General features: G+C 53.5%; 1 non-coding gene and 1 pseudogene across 1 annotated transcript; both read left to right on the top strand.

Moving 5' to 3' along the window:
- Positions 1–16145, top strand: part of LOC120381855 — a 302668-nt pseudogene that overhangs the window by 154078 nt on the left and 132445 nt on the right.
- Positions 1246–1317, top strand: TRNAC-GCA. The gene has a single exon. It is a non-coding gene; the product is annotated as a tRNA-Cys (tRNA).

Here is a 16145-nt window from a genome sequence, read left to right as displayed (position 1 = left end):
GACAGAGGGAATGCGTCCACCTTCCCCCTGGCAATGAGATATTCACTCTCCTCTTCTTGCTGCTGTTGTTATTCCATGAGTCATCAAGGATGGAATAAAAAGCTGAGTTTACTCCAGGGTGAGGAAAGAACAGAGCCACCAACGCCCTCAAAAATCTCAGTGCCCAGAGAAAACCTGCCTCTGTTATTGGAATCACAGAGGTGCTGGCAATACAACCGGAAAAGGGACTGTCTGAATTGCCAAGGCAGGGAATGAACAATCAACAGCAACATCATTAACCACAAACACACACTAATCATGCTCCAGCCAGTAGGGAAATGGGCAGGAATTCTTGCTGTTCAGCCATGGCCACACGTACAGAGCTGCACAGCAGTGAGTGTGCTGGGGAAGCTGGTCTGAGCAAACAATTTGTAATGACCCTTCAGAGAGAACAGAACCAGAGTGTAGAAAGGCCCCTGTGTTAAGTGGTTGTGGCTGAGGCCTTAGGTAGCTGGGCTAGAAAACCATGGGTGTCTTTCTGTGAAGGTTTGATCCTTGCCAGCTAGGCAAGGCTGGTGTGTGGTGTCTCCATGGCTGTACTTTCAGCGTCTGATCACAACAGTGCCATAGGGAGCCAAGCCTAGACATATTCAGAGGCTAAGGCCAGGTCAATGTTTCAAACAGTGAGGCTATGCTGCTGCAGCTCAGTAATGGAGATGCTCTATGCCAGGGTTTCTCAAACGTCCTTTCACTGCAACCTCCTTCTGCCAAAATAACTTAATACATAGCCCTGGAAAGAGGGACCAAGCCCCCCCACTTGGTGGGGGGGAGAGTGCCAAAGACTGAGCCCCGGTGGGGGGAGGGCAAAACCAAAACCTGAGGGATTCAGCCCGGGGGGGGGGCTCAGACTTTTGGCTTCAGCCCCAGGACCCAACAAGTCTAATGCCAGCCCTGGTGACCCCATTAAAACAGGGTCACGACCCACTTTACAGTCCTGACCCACAGCTTGAGAACCACTGCTCCATGCTGAGGGGGGAGAGTTTTCCTGTTGGTATAGTCAATCCACTTCCCCAGGAGGTGGCAGCTCTGTCATAGGGAGAAGCTATATCAGTGGGTGTGCAAGCTGTGGTGTTTACCACATTTAAGAAGTTTAATCAAACCCCATTTTTAAAACCACCTGTGGTCTGGGAATGGCAAAGGAGCTCGATGAAGCAGGGTCTGTCCTTCAAAGTCCTGGAGACCACGATTCCATATTCCTGTTGTAATGGGGGTATAGCTCAGTGGTAGAGTGTTTGATTGCAGATCAAATGGTCCTTTGTTCAAACCCAGGTGCCCTCTTGAAAAAAATTTTCATTTCCATTCTCCATTATGTTCAGGAGCTCCACCATACGAGGATGCTTGAAATGAATGTGAACACTCAACATTTTGCTGTCCAAATGCATAAAAACCTAGCAAACCTGTCCATCAGCTGAAATCAGTTCCAATCCTCTAAGTGTCTAGTTTATGTTTTCATCAATTAAACAAAGGTATCATTCCCTGAAGCAGAGCACAAGTTTGAAATACAGGCAGCATAGAGCCAATATTCATAATGTCAACTACAAAAAAATGATACACATCTAGAAAAAGCATCATTATATTCAGCCAATCAGAACCTCTCCATAGACCCCTTACACGACCACTTCCCTGTAATATTGGCTGCAAATATAGAACAGTGGTCACAATGGTCATCTATACAGTTACAGATTATGTCAATAACATCACAGGAGGTGACACAGCATCTGTGAGTCTGATACTGGAATACTGCCTCCAGTTTTGGTGTCCTCATTTGAAAAAGATGTTGTGAAATTGGAGCTGGGGCAGCAAAGAGCCACCTAATGTTCTGAGGACTGGAAAAAATACCTTCTAGTGAGCTATTGAAAGAGCTCAACCTGATTAGCTTATCAAAAGAAGATTGAAAGGTGACTTAATTGAAATGCCTTAATGGAGAGAAAAGATTGGGTATTTAAGGGCTCTTTAATCTAGCAAAGAAAGGCATAAGAAGACCCAATGGCTGGAAGGTGAAGAAACACAAATTCATATTACAACTAAGGCACAAAAATTCAAACAGCGAGGATGATTCACCACAAGAACAAGCTACCAAGGAAAGTGGTGGATTCTCCATCTCCTGATGTCATTTAATGAAGACTAGATGCCTTTCTGGAATGTGTTTGCCTCAAAAGTAGCTATTGTGTCCTACAGGAGGCCTGTGATATGCAGAGGGTCAGATTAGATGCTCTAATGGTCTCTTCTGGCCATAAAGTCGACTCATTTCTGAAAAACTGAGTGTAGCATTGGGAGCAGTGTCTGATGTTTCCCTGTCTAGCCAGCTTGCTGCCTAGAACGAACGCTCCTTGAGTGGGGTGATCCACAGGAGTAGCTCAAACCTGCAAAGTGCCTAGGCAGGGGCAGGACATTGGCACAGCAAGGGAGGGGTGTGGCAGTGACATCACAAAGGCCTTTTGCAGGACCTCAGACTATTGGTCAGAGGTGGTGGGGAGGTGGTGACCTCACAGAGAGATGCTGACATCAGCCAGGGGCGAGGGGCCAGGGAAACCTCAGAGACCCCTGTGGCTTTGCTTCAGCAAGTCTCCTTCTCCAGGTCTCTCTTTGAGGACTGAGAGAGTATTCGGGTTCACGGACGTGAGCGCCAGGAGGAACCTCTTGAGTTTTCTCCTTCCCTTTTAGTGATTTTACTAGAAAACAGCCGTCCCTGTTTAGAAGGTAAGAGCCTCCTGGAGGTTTGAAACCTGTTCAGTCTGATCCATCTGGTGACAGTTGAATTCTAGGCATGGAAGACACGAGCTTAAGGAGGCAGAACTTTATTCTGCACCTGGGATTTTGTCCCTTAGAATCACTGGGGACATTAGGGTTTGTTCTTTTTGCTTCCCATCTTCCTCCCTCCTCTTTTTCTCTTGCTTCCTTTGTCCTTTTACCTGTTCCCCTCCCAACACCAGGAGGGTGTGTGTGTGTGTGGGGGGGGTGTTGCGGGGGAGTGCTCTGCAGCTCCCACTGTGGGAGGTCCACCCAAAAATATGGGGCTGAAATAGTGCTCGGGCAGTGATCCCCACCTATGACCTGGGCCATCCTTTGGGCTCTCTGGTGAGAACCCTCAGCCTCCCGTCCTCAGTCTCTATCCCTGATTGGCTGAGCAGGGGGTTATTGACAGGGACGAGACTCAGGTCCTTGTTGTTCTCTTTTAAGAGCAATGAAATAAGTCAGAACCAGTTCTATGTTTGATGAATTTTGCTGCTTCTCTGCATTAATGGTCTCTGAGGAGAACTGCAACGTTAGAGAGAATCGTGAACTGCTCAAATACTTGCTGAATAATTACTATCACTGTTGTTGGTCTGGAGCTCATCAGAGCACTTTATTCAGGTCATTCACTGTCTGAAATTCAAGATCCGATGGTAAGTTTGAAAATCAGGGCTCTTGGGTTCTATTCCCAACTCCGCCACTGGCTGGGTGTGTGACCTAAGACAAGTCAATTCTCCTTTCTCAGCCTTAGCTTCTCCCTCTTTCGAGTAGGGATAATAATGATCTGCTCATACCTACCTCACGGTGCGTGGAGGCAGGGTCGGCTCTAGGTTTTTTGCCGTTCCAAGCAAAAAAAATGTTGGCTGCCCCCACCCTCAGCCCTGGGGTCCCCCGCCAGAGGAGCCTGCTGAGCCCTGGGCTTCCCCCCACCCCCACAGCCCCCTGCCACCCCAGCCCTGGGCTCTCCCCCCGCCCCCCGACACCCTGTGCCAACAACATAGGTTTGTTCCCAGTCCGCCCAGGCTGAGCTGCTCCCGTTTATATTCCGTCTCCAGTCGGCACATGCCCAGAGAGGGTGAGGGGGTGTGGCCTCTTCAGCCCACATGGCGCAGTTAACCCTAGCAGTGCCAGGTCAGGGTGGATGCACCTCATCACAGACAGCATTTCCCAAATGTTGGGATTAGCTAGGAGATCTCTTCAGGAGTAACCTCCTGTAGGGACTGGGTCACAAATACCTTGGGAACCAAATACCTGGGCGTTTTCCTAGTTCTGAATCACTTGCTGTGGAATTCTATCCCTGGATCATCTGAGACAATATTGACCTAAACAACTGAACTACCCTGTGCACTTACTTCGGTCAGTTGCACCCATTTGGGGTCTGCTGCTGTTCACCTTTTCAGAGTGGAGATTTAAACATACGACTGTTTCTTTGATAATATGTCCAACAGCTTGGAGTATTCTCTCCTGTTGACTGAACTGCATTTGAATTTTCTTCATGTCATCATGCAGGAATAGGGGGAAAAACAAACCTGAAGTAAAAATGGTAATTTGTCTGAAATTTCCCAAAAAATCTGAGCTGCATTCTGTCAAACAAAACTAACATGCAGTTATATGACCAAGGAGCCTTCATGAAAGATAGAAAACCCATATCACAGAGAGGTAGAAGACACTTTCATTTTAATTTAAAAGTGAAATTCCAGACTAGGTTACATCTGATGTCTCAGAATCAGGATGAGAGATTCTCCCATGATCCACTGAAACCTGCTTCACCCAGCGCTTTCTCATGCATCCGACGAAGTGGGTATTCACCCACGAAAGCTCATGCTCCAAAAGTCTGATAGTCTATAAGGTGCCACAGGATTCTTTGCTGCTTTTACAGATCCAGACTAACACGGCTACCCCTCTGATACGTCTCTCATTAGTGTTATTTACAGGAGTTTTAGCACCTTCATAACGGGAGAAAAAACAGCCGACCTTCCCAGAAGCAGCTTTGCCATTGAGGGAAAAGGGGATTTGAACGGTGCTTGGGATCCATTTGAAATCCCCTTCCAAGTCTGACACTTTCATCTCCTGCCAGACTGACTCTGATTTAGGATCAAAGACGTGTACAAGCACCATTCCCAAGCATGGACAGCCAAGAACATGACCCCACCAGACACGTTGGGAAGCGAAGGAATACGAAGGGGTGAACTGTGCATGGCTCAGGCACAAGGTAACAGTTCTGGGGTGATGGGGAAGGATGGAATGTCTGAGTCGCCCCATCTCCTTCCAGTGTCACAGAGCCTAAAATGACCCTTATTTCCCTGACACTGCTCCAGCTCTTCATCATATTTAAATATATTTTAAATGAGAAAAAAGTCAACAAAATAACTGCTGTTCTGCACAACCCAGGGTAATGTGAGAACAACTGGGAATGAGACAATCTGTCCTCAAAGAGGAACTTGACGTCTCTAACAATAACTTTGCACTGGGAGGAGGAGTACAAATGTGAATCTCCAGGTTTGTTTAGACAAGGAAAGGTGACGGTGATTAGGTCAGATCAGGAGGAAATGTGCTAGATAACCCCACTGACTATCCATAGCCCATGTCTTTACTGCAAGAATAGCTGTCTTATTACATCAGGAAAGTGAACTCAAGCTAGCTAACTCCATGGCAACCACAGTGATGAGACCCACGTAGATTTTATCTCAATGTAGCTGGTTGAAGACACCCCCCATCTCCCCCACCTGGGGTGATGACATTCCTGGTAGAAAGGACACACACTCCCATGACTCGCAGGACAATGGAGTTGATACAAAGGACCACAGGATCCACCCCAAAGACGGGCGAGCTCCAAAATTGGGCAACTCATGTGTGGGAGCTGAGGAACTACAGTGTGCAAAAGATGCAAACAGCGTTAACACTCACTGCCTGGGAACTGTCAAAAGAATTAAAGAAAAAATCTTCTGACAGCTCTAGAGAAGGTTTTATGAAGTTTATCTCCTTTACGGATTCTCTGATGTTTAGAAAGGCCTGAACTATGAGTGAAGCTTTTCCCACACTCGCAGCATTCATATGGTCTCTCTCCGGTGTGGACTCTGTAATGTGTAACAAGGGTTGCGCTCCGAGAGAAGCTTTTCCGCACTCACTGCATTCATAGGGTTTCTCTCCTGTGTGGACTCTCTGGTGAGAGATGAGAGAGAAGAGGTGAGTGAAACTTTTCCCGCACTCACTGCATTCATAGGGTCTCTCTCCTGTGTGGATCCTCTGATGCATAGTAAGGTTTGAGCTCCGAGAGAAGCTTTTTCCACACTCGCAACATTCATAGGGTTTCTCTCCCGTGTGGACTCTCTGGTGAGAGATAAGGGAGGAGAAGTGACTGAAACTTTTCCCGCACTCACTGCATGCATAGGGTCTCTCTCCTGTGTGGATCCTCTGATGCATAGTAAGGTTTGAGCTCCGAGAGAAGCTTTTTCCACACTCGCAACATTCGTAGGGTCGCTCTCCCGTGTGCGTTGTCTGATGAGAGATAAGGGCTGATCTCTGAGTGAAGCTTTTCCCGCACTTGCAGCATTTGTAGGGTCGCTCTTCTGTGTGGATTCTCTGATGAGAGTTAAGGGTATATCTCTGAGTGAAGCTTTTCCCGCACTCACTGCATTCATAAGGTCTTTCTCCTCTGTGTATTCGCTGATGCCTACTAAGGGCTGAGGTATGATTGAAGCTTTTCCCACACTCACAGCATTTGTAGGGTGTCTCTTTCGTATGGATTATCTCATGTCGAATAAGGGCTGAGCGGTAGTGGAAGTTTTTCCCACACTCACTACACGTAGTCTCTCGCTTTTCCGTGAGGATTTTCTCCTGGGACATAGTTTCCTTGAGGTCCCTGTGAGTTCCCTGACAATCCATGGGTTCATCCACTCTCTCCTCTGAGTGGTTTCCCTGCTCTCTCTCTGGTCTGGGGTAACTTTCACCAGCTTTTCCCTGCTCATGGGGGCTGGACACGCTCCCTTTGGCTCTTCGCAGTAATTCCCCATGCGCTTCGGCGAGCTCAGCATCTTCCTGGTGAGGATTCTGCTCCTCGCTCTCCCTCACCACCCCATCACCTGCTAGAAGAGAGGAGAAATCTCAGAACTGGGGATGGAAAGGCAGAGAACAAACCCAAGTAAGTGCTGGAGAGACAGAAAATAAAAATCAGGGACTGAACTCCCCCTAACTCTTCCCCACAGGGGACAGTGGAGGGGATCAATTCTGCTCCCCACCCAGGACCGGCCTTTAGGGGGGGCCGTACGGGTGCCCCACCCAAGGGGGTGCCGGGCGCAGGGTTTGGATTCCCACCTGACCTGCTGCCGAGAGGCTCGCTGGGCTGATGAACGCGGCACAGGGAGGCAGATAAGCAGCTGCGTGGGGGAGTGGGATAGACCTGAGCTGCAGGGGGAAATTGGACGACCAGCCGTCAGAGTCAGGTGACTGCTCCGGAGCAGAGGGGCCCCTCTCCGCCCTGCTCCACGTGTGCAGCTGCTGCTGTTCCTGTCCCCCCATCCCCTGTTCACCCCCGGAGTCGCCCCGTCCACCCCCGACTGGGAGCATCCTCCTGACTGCTCTGCAGGGGGGAGGTGCTGATTGATGGGGGGGTGATCCCCTCCCCCCAACCCAGGTACCCGATTTCCACTGAGCCAGGGTGACGGGACAGGGGGAATCTGCGTGTGCTGCTGCCTCTCTGGGGCCAGAGCTGCCGGCAGCTGCTTGTGTCTGAACAAGCCTAGTTCAGGCTCCTGACTCTGAGAACTTTCTTAAAGAGACAGCGTGCTCACTCATTCAGGCACATACTACCTTCACACACACACACCAGGGCTCCCTGCATCCAGGTCACTTCCCCACCTGGGCTGTGCTGAGACATCAGGAGCAGCTGATCTCCTGCCCTCCCCTTACACAGCCTGCAGGGAAAGTGACCTGGGTGCAGGAAGCCCTGACATCGCTCCTTGCTCCCCTCTCCCAGCCCCACAGGACTGTGTGGGGCGGGGCAGCAGCAGTCCAGTGGGGGAGCGAGCAGCAATGCCAGCTGCTTTGTGCATCTTGGTCAGGTTCCCCACTTGGGTGCAGGAGGAGGATGCCGGGGTTAGAGGCAAAGGGGGCACAGTGCAGGGGTTGAGGGACAGGAGAGTGGTGCAGGGCGTAGCAGTGAAGGGGTGCATAGAACCATAAAATATCAGGGTTGGAAGGGACCTCAGGATGTATCTAGTCCACCCTCCTGCTCAAAGTAGGACCAATTCCCAACTAAATCATCCCAGCCAGGGCTTTGTCAAGCCTGACCTTAAAAACCTCTAAGGAAGGAGACTCCACCTCCCTAGGGAACCCATTCCAGTGCTTCACCACCCTCCTAGTGAAATAGTTTTTCCTAGTATCCAACCTAGTCCTACCCCACGGCAACTTGAGGTCATTACTCCTTGTTCTGTCATCTGCTACCACTGAGAACAGTCTAGATCCATCCTCTTTGGAACGCTCCTTCAGCAGTTGAAAGAAGTGATCAAATCCCCCCTCAGTCTTCTCTTCTGCAGACTAAACAAGCCCAGTTCCTCAGCCTCTCCTCATAAGTCATGTGCTCCAGCCCACTAATCATTTTTGTTGCCCTCTGCAGGACTCTTTCCAATTTTTCCACATCCTTCTTGTAGTGTGGGGCCCAAAACTGGACACAGTACTCCAGATGAGGCTTCACCAATGTTGAATAGAGGGAACGATCACGTCTCTCGATCCGCTGGCAATGCCTCTATTTATACAGCCCAAAATGCCGTTAGCCTTCTTGGCAACAAGGGCACACTGTTGACTCAGCCAGCTTCTCATCCACTGTAACCCCTAGGTCCTTTTCTGCAGAACTGCTTCCTAGCCATTCGGTCCCTAGTCTGTAACAGTGCATGGGATTCTTCTGCCCTAAGTGCTGGACTCTGCACTTGTCCTTGTTGAACCTCATCAGGTTTCTTTTGGCCCAATCCTCTAATTTGTCTAGGTCCCTCTGTATCCTATCCCTACCCTCCAGCGTATCTACCACTCTTCCCAGTTTAGTGTCATCTGCAAACTTGCTGAGAGTGCAGTCCACGCCATCCTCCAGATCATTAATGATTGTGGCACAGGAGTGGAGTGCAAGGGCTGGGGTGAAGGGGGCACAGGGCTGGGGTTAGGGGCTCAGGAGAGGGCAGGTGTTGTGGTGCACGAGGGGCAGAGGTTAGGAATGAAGGGTGTAGAGATTAGGGGTGCAGGGGGAGCAGGCATTTGGGGCAAAGGGACACAGTGCAGAGGTTGGGGGAGGAACGTGGGTTGCCTAGGAGCCCATGGGAGCCAGGGGCACCAAAATGCAAGTTCGCCCCAGGTGCCATTTCCCAAGGCCGGCCCTGCCCACATCCCATCCAAACACTCAGTAGGAAGGGAGGGAGCTCCAGCCGAGGTGTCAATCATCATCTGTAGGAAGCCAGGAGTGAGATCTGCTGGGGACTGTCCTGAGCTCACAGGGTCTGTGTGGGGAATCCCAGCGGGTTCTCTCAGGCACTTACAGTTCTTGGGTTGGTTTGATGGTTCCTCACCTGTGCAGGGACTTCCCAGGATCTCGCTTTCCACTGAACCAGGGAGATCCAGGACCCACGGCTCTTCCCCTCCTTCCAGCTGGAAGATCACAGAGGGTTGGGAAACTGGAAACCCTGCTCAAGGGAAAGAAAACAAAGGAGATCAGGGGAATTCATAGGCCATCTATTATCATAAAAAACATTCTATTAGTTTAACCCCAGTCCATTTTAAACAATAAAATCGCAGGGCCAGCTCCCCAGGTACTCAAAGGTGCAGAACACTCTGCTTAGGAGGGATTTAACTATCCCCATCTTTGCTGGGAACACACACAGCCAGACACTCATTATCAAAGAGGCTCCTAAAAAACAGAGACTGGAACTGCATTTCCCAGAAAGTGAACACTCTAGACAGAGGGCAAGTGTCCCTGGCACTGCTTCTTGCTGACAGACAGGTCCAGAGCCAAAGAGAGAGTCCAGGCGAAGCTGGGAACAGGAAGCATGGGCTGGGGGGTTTCAGTGGAGTAAGGACCAGGAAGGGCAGGGATATCACTGAAGGCAGGATCTCAGCAGCATTAGATGTCAGGAAAGCACATCCTGCGGCATTAGGGAACCTAGCGAGTCAGGTATAAAGGGAGGGAGCATAAAAAACACTGTGTGTGGAGAAAGCTGGCAAATTAGATGGTGTAGTTCAAGAGCCACAGACCAATTCTTCTGCCAAAGGAGAATGTGAAAAATAAGAATCAGGCCATGTGATTTCAGGAGGGACAAATTCGAAGATCCAAAGAACATGCAGAGAAGAGAGACGGCGGCTCTTGCAGGTGGGGATGGAAAAGGAAGAGTCTCCGTGGTTCATGGAGCCAATTAGTTTGTTTTATCATTCACTGATCATTGTTATGGTGATCTCATATGTTATTTCAGATGTAGTCACTGTGTACGCAATAGATTTAAGTTGTAGGTATAGACAGAAGTAAGACAGGTAGAGCCCTGCATAGATACAAAATTTATATCCGCATCCGATCTGCGATCCGCAAAAATGGCCCATGGATCTCTGCAGATTTTCAGGGCTCTAGGAACAAAATTTGTACCTGCAGCCGATCCACAAAAGAGGTCCGAATTCTCCACCAGGAGACGTGATCAAAGCGAAGGGCTAAGGCAATGAATCCTAAAATCTTCTAATATAGGCTGGAAGGGACCTCAAGAAGTCATCTACTCCATTCCCATCGCCCTGCGGCAGGATCAGGTGTAAATATGCCAGAAGTTTGTCTGACCTGTTCTTAAAACCCTCCTGGGACAAGAATTCCACAACCTCTCTTTGTAATCCATTCCAGCACTTCCCTATCCTTATCGTTGGAAAGGTTTTGGTGTTACCCACCCTCAACCTCCCTTGCAGCAGATCAAGCCAATTACTTCTCCTCCTACCTTCAGTGGACGTGACGAACAATTAATCACTGCTCTCTTATAACCACCCTTGACATATTTGAAGACTGTTCTCAGTTCCTCACTCACTCTTTTCTCAAAATTAAACATGCCCAGTTCTTTCAACCTTCCCTCATAAGTCATGTTCGAGGACCAGGAGGGCGCTTTTTCCTTCTGAATGGAGATGCGCAAGGTGAGGTCAGAGAAAAGGATGTTGGAGTAACTGAGACAGGAGAGGATGACTAAGAGCTCTAGCTGCGCGGATGGATATGAAAGGCCAATTGTTAAGGATGTTACGCAAAGAGAAAATGCCAGGTGTAGGCACAGCCTGGATAGGAGGCCCCAGAGGGAGCTCCGTGTGCACAGTTATGGGCCTGAGTGACAGGCAGCACAATGGTGCTGTCTGCGGCGGTAGAGAAAGAAGGTGGGGGGAGGGCTTGGGGGAATATTAAGAGCTTTGCTTCAGCTGTTGATCTTTAGCTGATGGCTGGACATCAGCAAGGAGATGAGAGAGAGAGAAGGGCAGAGTTTTCAGTTGCGACAGAAGGAGACAGGCCAGGAGCAGAGAGGCAGAACTGGGAGTTAGGAGCACAGAGATGGTAGTTGAATGTGTGTGTGCGGATGAGATTCCCCAGAAATAAGGTGTAGAGGAAGAAAAGAAGAGGCCCAAGGACAGAGCCCCGTGGAACCCAAACAGAAGGCTGGAACGGGGGTCAGCCGGCTCATTCTAAAGACACTCTAATGCAGCGACTGGAGGAGGAAAAGGATGTGACTCATCATGGACCTCTTGGTGCCACCTGGCAGAGGGCACAGGGTGCCTAATGTTTTACTGGGATCCCACAGACCAGGTACGCGCATATTCGTTCACCCAAAGGTGGCGTGTCAGGTGTCTGTCGAAGAACTAGTTAGGTAGGTCTTAGGTAGCTCTTAAAAGCTTTGCCAGTCCAGCTCTATTGTTTAAGACTGTGAAAAAGTGCACACACGCATGCACACACACGCACACCATCCAACATGGCTCTGCTGGCCAAAGCTCAATTACAGACACAGCTATAGCGGCAAAAGCATCCATTTTTTAAAACAGGAAACTAAATGCTCATAAGCTACATTAATGCAGCGTTAAGGTTGCCCAGTGCCGTCTCCTGCCTTGCACCATATGGACGGTGAGTAAACTTAAACCTCTGCAGACCAGGAAATGAAAAGTTAATGTAAACTTTCCCCCAACCCTTAACCCTGTAGCTGGCCAGAACCAGTGAGAATGGTTCTGTGTGGGCCGTGCAAAGGTTAACCAACTGCCACAGGGACTCAGGTATTCAGCTCAATGCAGCAGTAACGGGATGAATTCTATGGTCTGTGGTATAAAGGACATCAGAGTAGATGACCTAATAGTCACATCTGGCCTTAAAATCTATGAACCTATAATCGACCCGAGGAAAGACTAAGACATTGTCTGTGCTGTGCTCACAGGTGGGAATCCCAGCACCTATCCGTATGCCTCCAGCTGTGTGCACTGGGCCAGCTGTAGCTGTGACTGGCTGATGGAGGGATGGGTTGCAGCAGCTGGGCAGAGCTGTGCCTGTGCTATGCAGAGAGGTGCATGTGAAACTTGGGGGGCAATTCTGCCTCATTTCCATGCTGAGTGTTGTAGGCTTTGTCAGCAAAGGTGCCCAAGGGTATGTTCTTGCCATGGGGGTTGTCAGCACTCTGAGGGCGTATGTTCAAGTGATCTGTGGGGCTTAGTGAGGGGTAAGTGAAGGCAGCGACTCAAAAGGAAAACTCAGGTTGAGGGCAAGGGGGTAGTAACACTGTGCAAGTCTCAGCTGGCCTGTGTGCAGGAGGTTCAGTACTGGAGAGCAGGCCAGGGGGAGGAAGCTTCTGTTTGCTATGATGGAGTTGAACCCGAATATTATCTTAGCAAAGAGAAGAACATGTTAGACATTCTGCTGCACTGTTCTGTTCCCAGAGTGCTCTATAACAGGGGAGGGGAGAGGGCTAGTGTGGGTGTCTCTGGTATGTCGGGGTGATGCTGAAACAGGGCAGAGCAGAGGTGGCACTGGGGGAGTGGCATGAACCTTAACTCTGCATTTCCCCTTCTAAGAACTGAGGGGACAGGAACCCTTACCCAGCGAGGTCACAGTCTCATAGTTCTCCTCCATGACATCCCAGTAGAGGGCTCTCTGAGTGGGGTCCAGCAGAGCCCACTCTCCCCTGGTGAAATACACAGCCACTTCCTCGAAGGTCACCAGCCCCTGAAAGAGCAAGAGTCCAACACTCAGTACCTGCTGCCCCACTCACAGCCCCACTATTCACGGAGGAAAGGAGCCAATCAAATGGAAGCTCTGAGAGAGTCAGCAGAGTCCTATCCCCATACTGCTGAGAGCAGCCAGGAGACATCTGGGTGAGGGACGAAGTGAGAGCCCCTTGTCTCTCCCAGCAGATCCACCACAGACCTACTAGCCAGAGACTGATACAGGAGATGGAGCCCCCAGTAGGGTCCAGGCACAGCCCCATGGTAGGGAACCCAACACCCTCCCCACTGCCAGCAGCTGGATGTGAGGGGCCGGGACATCTTCCCTACACCTCCCTGCTGGGTGCCCCCTTTCCATGTCACACCAGCCCCTGGCTAGCAGGCTGAGGGTTCAGCACTGGAAATCTGGTCAGTTTTCCCAGCCCCACCCAGGGGGTTGGTTTCTCTATCTTCTGTTTCACAAATTAGGGAATTTTCTCCCCCAACACCCAAGTGTTTGTTCCGAGGATCTAGGCCCACGTTAACAAGTTCCAGCAGGTTTGTCACACTGTGTCCCCCTCCCCTTCCTCACCCAGGGTATTCCCTGCCCCCTCCAGCCCTAACTCCCCAGAAGTTGCCACCTCTTCAGTATTTCCTGCCCCTCCCTCTCCAGCAGGAACCCACCAGCAACCATCCAATAACCCCTACCTGAGCTGGCTCCACTACAGCCATTTCTCCTGTCCCATGGGAGGCTGGGACGAGCTGGAGCGAGAGGTGGGCGTCATTCTGCAGCCTGGCAGGGCGAGAAGGGCAGTTGTGGAGGTTTCAGAACAGGCTTCAGTTCATTTCACATCACGATTCCCCCAGGCCCTTTCCCTGGGGACAGAGATTGTAGATTCTGCCATGCTGGGAACATGCTCAGTCCCCACAGTGCAGCACAGACCTGGCCCCCGGCCCCTCCTGTCCCCCTTGTGCTCCCCCCAGCAGCAGTAACCAACCAAGACATTTTGAAGCCCTCCCAGCACCAGGGTGTGAATCAAACCCTGGACCAGACCAGACCCAAAGGAGCCCCTTTGGGGGGGTCCCCCTGCCCCTGCCCCCAGGGCAGCGCACTCCTGCCGCAGGGGGAATAGGGAGAGTCCGGGGCTGGTTCTTCCTCTCTCTGCTCCTCACCTTGGTCACAGGGCAGTGACCCTGGGCAGGGAGGCTGCAGTGAGTGTGCCGGGGGGGGGAGCGGATCAGAGATCTGGGAACCTGCCCCCCCCTCTAATTTCTCCTCACACCCTCTCCCGTCCCCTCCTCCCCTTCCCTAGCGCCCTGCCCCGGGCTGGGAGCCGGGGTCACCGCCCCGTTCCCGGGGGCTCTCTCCCCGCGGCTGCCCCGCTCCCAGCTGCCCCAGCCCCTTCCCGTGCCCTGCAACCCCCTCCCCCCGCTCCCAACTGCTCCAGCTTCCTCGGGCTGGAGCTGCTGGCCCCGCCCCCCCACTGACCCCGGGGGCTGTTGGGGGGGGGCTCACTGAGGCCGTCCCCGGGGAAAAGCTCCGCGGAGGAGGCAGCACAAGCTGCCGGCAGCGGGTCATTCCCGGGGGCAGGGGCGGCTCTAGGCACCAGCAAAAGAAGCTGGTGCCTAGGGCGGCCAAATCTAGGGGGCGTCCCCTGCCGCCGAGGGGGGGCAGCAGGCTGGGCCGGGGGACCTGCCGCAGTCATGCCTGCGGGAGGTCCACCGGAGCCCCGGGATGACCGGACCTGCCGCAGGCATGACTGCGGCAGCTCAAGCGGAGCCGCCGCGTCCGCAGCCGCGGGGGGTACAGCCGAGCCACGCGGGACCAGCGGACCCTCCGCAGTCATGCCCGTGGGAGGTCCGCTGCTCCCGCGGCTCCGGGGTGCCTCCCGCGCATGACTGCTTGGGGCGGCCAAAACGCTAGAGCCGCCCCTGCCCGGGGGGGCCGAGCACCCGCCTGCAGCCGCCACAGCCTCCCGAGCCCCCACGGGAGGGGGAGCCTCCCAGCCGGGCTCAGGGCATTGGGGTGCCGGGCTCCCCATGCGCACGCCTGGGCCCGGGACACTCACACACACTCTGCCCCGGGGCTCCTGGTGCCCAGAGACCGATCAACCCCGCCTGCCCCACCGCCCTTCCCGCCTGCAGCTCCGGCCTCTCCCCTCCGCCCCGCCAGCCGCACCCAGGAGCCCCGGGCCCCAGGCTCTGTCCCCACCTGGAGCCCAGCGGGCCGGTGGCAGCTCCTGCTGCAGCTGAGAACAGCGGCTCCGCTCCGGCCCGGGCGGCTCCAGCGCTGCTGGCAGCACGTGGCCACCAGGAGCAGCTGCTGGGCCCGGGCTCCTGCGTCACAATGTGCCAGAGCCCCGCCCCAGGAGCTGCCCCGCCCCGGGCTGTGCCAGAGCCCCGCCCCAGGAGCTGCCCCGCCCCGGGCTGTGCCAGAGCCCCGCCCCAGGAGCTGCCCCGCCCCGGGCTGTGCCAGAGCCCCGCCCCAGGAGCTGCCCCACCCCGGGCTGTGCCAGAGCCCCGCCCCAGGAGCTACCCCGCCCCGGGCTGTGCCATAGCCCCGCCCCAGGAGCTGCCCCGCCCCGGGCTGTGCCAGAGCCCCGCCCCCAGGAGCTGCCCGCCCCGGGCTGTGCCAGAGCCCCGCCCCTAAGAGCTGCCCCGCCCCGGAGCTGCCCCGCCCCGCCCTTTGCCAGAGCCCCGCCCCCGGAGCTGCCCCGCCCCGGGCTCTGCCAGAGCCCCACCCCAGGAGCTGCCCCGCCCCGGGTTGTGCCAGAGCCCCGCCCCAGGAGCTGCCCCGCCCCGGGTTGTGCCAGAGCCCCGCCCCAGGAGCTGCCCTGCGCCCCGGGCTGTGCCAGAGCCCCGCCCCCAGGAGCTGCTCCGCTCCCGGGCTGTGCCATCCAGCCCCCTTGAAACACCTCCCCCGCGCCACCCATCCCTGTGGAAACAACCCCCAGCGCTGCCCGCCCCACAGAAACCAACCCTCCTTCCCCAGCACCGCTCCACCAAAACAGCTGGGGCCGAAAAGGAAGGTTTGGGGAGGGGAAGAAACGGCCCCCGTAGGGTGACCAGATCTCACCATCACACCCCTCTTCACCACTTAGCCCCACTCTGGCCTGCTGCATCTCCAGCTAGTCAGTCTCCCACCCACCACTCCCCTCCTTTCTCCTCCTCCTCCCCTGCCAGAAACCCCCATGCCCACCCCT

This window comes from Mauremys reevesii, linkage group 14 (genome assembly GCF_016161935.1).
Source record: "Mauremys reevesii isolate NIE-2019 linkage group 14, ASM1616193v1, whole genome shotgun sequence".
Classification (NCBI taxonomy): Eukaryota; Metazoa; Chordata; order Testudines; family Geoemydidae; genus Mauremys; species Mauremys reevesii.
Note: the sequence above shows the minus strand (reverse complement) of the source record. Positions and strands in the feature narration are given on the sequence as shown.